Here is a 3,984-nt window from a genome sequence, read left to right as displayed (position 1 = left end):
AGAATTTAGTTATCAAAATTAAGAGAAACAATAAATCTCTTGAAAATACAAATTAAGTAATAATACTTCCGATTTCTTTGAGGGTAATTATTTTTGCAAAATTTTAATAATAAATATGCAGCAAACAACAACAGCAGAATATAGCGAGATCAGTAGCAGGCAATAACAACTTAAAAGAAAACTACACAGTATGCACTCAGAAGACAGTTATCCCGTTCTATAAAATCCGTATAAAAGGAGAAGCAAAGTAAAACACAGGGACTTGGCCACAGCACTTCGAACAGTGCACATCAACAGAGAAGACACTCAATGACTTGGCCACAGCACTTCGAACAGTGCACATCACCAGAGACTCAATGACAAGCCACGAAGCAGAACACTTGGCAGAACCAGAGCAAGTGTACAATCAGGTAACTAAAAATATTTATTAACATTTTTCCTAATTCATCAGTGTAGCCCTATCGGTAACACTGTTCCTTAGCAACGCAGCCTTATCGGTAGCGTTGGTTCCAAGTCCACCAGTGTAGCCCTATCGGTAACACTGTTCCTTAGCAACGCAGCCTTGTCGGTAGCGTTGGTTCCAAGTTCACCAGTGTAGCCCTATCGGTAACACTGCTCCTAAGCAACGCAGCCTTGTCGGTAGCGTTGGTTCCAAGTTCACCAGTGTAGCCCTATAGGTAAAACTGTTCCTAAGCAACGCAGCCTTGTCGGTAGCGTTGGTTCCAAGTTCATCAGTGTAGCCCTAACGGTAACACTGTTCCTAAGCAACGCAGCCTTGTCGGTAGCGTTGGTTCCAAGTTCATCATCAGTGTAGCCCTATCGGTAACTCTGTTCCTAAGCAACACAGCCTTGTCGGTAGTGTTGGTTCCAAATCCACCATTAATTAAAATTTCTTATTATAATTCTTAATATGTATTATATATTTTATTAGCAAATAAGTTATAAATATTGTAAAATAAATTCCGAAAAAAAAATAATAAAGAAATTAAAAACAATTAAGTGGCTTGAAAATTATTATTCGAACGATTCAGGGTTACAGAGAAAAAATATTCTTGTAACGACTCTGGGATCCGGCGAGAAAAACCCCGGCTTGAGAGAAAAAAAAAAGGTTCTTTACATGTTTAAACGTTATTGGAATTTAATGCCATGTGTACACGTTTATGTACATATTTTTTTATGTACTTATTTATCTTATATGCAACGAATAAAATAATAAATACTATCAATAAAGTTATAATTACTACCTCTATATTTCCGGTGCTTGTAGCTGCATTGTTTTGTAGATTATTGTTGGTCACCTCTGTCTTTTGTTGGACGTTGTTCCTCGTGTTGTATTCATCGCTGGAGAACCATCCCATCGTTGAGTCGTTGATGATGAAATTTGCTGTATTCTTAACTGGAAAGTTTTCTCCTTGAATTTTTGTTCACTTGTTGCTTAATTGACAGCGATTATTTTTACCATCTTATAGGACGAAAAGTGTATATGATAATATGGTTAGAGCTTTGAGAAGAAAAATTTTGAAATTTTCTTATGCTCGAAAACACTGTCACATTTTTTTTTTCTTTTTTTTTTTTCAATTAATTTTATAAGATATCTTTAATTTCATTACACAAATGTTTTGTTTATATTACTCAGATGATATCAAATATGAATATAGTGTCGCAGTAGTATCATTACGTTTTACTATATTATACTACATTAAAATATTTCACTGACGTCACATTCATAACGCGTGTTTAATTGGTATTCGTTTATTCTAGTTTGTATGTTTCACAATTTCTTTGAACATTATTTATTTTCATTCACATTATTTACTATTATTTAGTTAATTTAATTAAAAATTTAAAGTTTATTTTATTTTTAACAGTTTTTCCACTTTTTATAGTTAAGGTCCTTTGCCAGTTTGGCAGGATCGCCATGTAATAAGTTTGATGTGTTCTTTAATAAATTAAAAGTCTATATTTAATGTGTTTTTAATTTTCTTTATTTTTACATGTTTTGAATAAGTATATTTCGAATTAGGTTTCCGTCAAGAGACTCACTTCATACTTCATTTTCTAAACCGAGGAAAGTTCGGTTTTCTTATTTACTAAGAACGCTTTACATAATCATCTGCGTTCTGCTTTATATGCTTAAATTCTATTGGTTAGTATTAATCATAAATATTATGTATTACAGTCATTGGTCTGTCTTACTCTTTTTATAATTTGTGTTACAGTGGCACACATATGGTCACCAGCTGTAACTAGGGCAAATCATATTGCATGCATACTTGCTTGAAATATGATCCCGGAAAACACTTAACATGCTTTACAAACCTCAACCTAAATTTGTCAAGCGTATATTAAAAACAATTAAATATGCGGCGAAACTGTTTGTCATAAAGAAATGACAAATAGTATGAGTCGAATTTCCAACTCATAAATTATTTTATATTTGGCACTTTGGGTTAGCTTGTCAAGATAATTACCTCACACAGTACTTTGTGTGTGGTCATGGTTGAAATATATCCATATGACAGTACACATGGTACTTTGGTGCGTATGAGTAACGTGAAGGACACCTGATTAATTAATTGTTTTTAATTACTTCTAAAAGGAATATCACAGTGGAAATATTTATTTTGGAAGTAGAATTTATATATTAATTTGAATCAAAAATAAAAAAAAAAAATTTGTGTGGCATATTCCTATTTTTTTTTTACTGAAAAATCGTGTGTATGTGTTTGGTGTGATATGAAGGATAAATAAATTTTTAAAAGTACTTCTAATTACAATATCGTCCTGAAATATTGGGTTTTATGTAGAATTTTATTACTTATCGAAATCAAAAATATTATATAAGAATATATGTAGTATATTCTTTGAAAATTCATTCAATGAAAATGTAGTACGCATGTACTTGATGTGTTTTGCGGGAGAAAAAAAAATATTAAAAAATCTCAAAAAATAATTGCATCACAAAAATTTTTATTTCGTAGTAAAATTTAAAACTGAATCTAAATAAAATATATAAAATGGAATCCCAGGGGATGTATTTTAAGAAAATTTTTTTTTGAAATTTAATAGTTAATATTAGTACTTAAGTATAAACAATTTTAATTGTTTAAACAATTTTATAAGAGTTCAGTCAATTATCTTTGAAACGCTGTAAATTTCAAGTTTCTACCTTTTATAGAACTTGATATATAGCCATTTGAAAATGTGTCTACTGTGCCAATTCTCAAAACCCCATGGGTCCATATCTCCTAGGAAAAAAATCACAAAATTTTTTCCGAGATACGGTCTTCTTATTTTATGAAAGGAGCACATAAAAAAAATTTTAACCAAATCGGAGATCACGAGGTCAAAAAGGTGTCCGAGTTGTAAAAGAATGACCCATATACAGTCTTTATGCACTTATAAAAATATGCATATGTGTCATTCGGATGGATTTTAGCAAAAAATGACTTAATCGTCTTCAATTTGGATGATGTATTTTTTATGAGTTCTTTTCATAAATTAAAACACATGCACTCGATTTTTAGGTACAAAAAAAAAGAAATATATATAATTTTTTATTTTTGATTTGGGTTAACCAATAATTTTTACCTAAAAATCAAATATTTTCAGTGTGGTACTGTTTTTAAAAGTATTTAAAAAAGTTTAATTATCAGGCGCCTAAGACGTCACTCATACGCACCATAACACCATTAAATCAATTGCACACAAAATATGACACAAACACTTTTACTTTTTATTTCTGAGTTGAATTTATTATTTAATTCTGCGTAGAAATAAAAGTATTAAATACTTTTATTAAATGAATTAGTTTTACGTCATCTTTTTTTTAAATCAGAAATTTAAAACTTTTATTATTCCTCCCGAAGACTCCAACAATAGCGATAAAAAGATGGCCCACATCAATTTTAAACAATCAACACGAAAAATGTAATGGCACAGCAGATAGAACTATGAAAATAAAAATATTAAGTGCAATGCATA

This window comes from Teleopsis dalmanni, chromosome 1 (assembly GCF_002237135.1).
Source record: "Teleopsis dalmanni isolate 2A chromosome 1, ASM223713v2, whole genome shotgun sequence".
In the NCBI taxonomy this organism is placed as follows: Eukaryota; Metazoa; Arthropoda; class Insecta; order Diptera; family Diopsidae; genus Teleopsis; species Teleopsis dalmanni.
Note: the sequence above shows the minus strand (reverse complement) of the source record.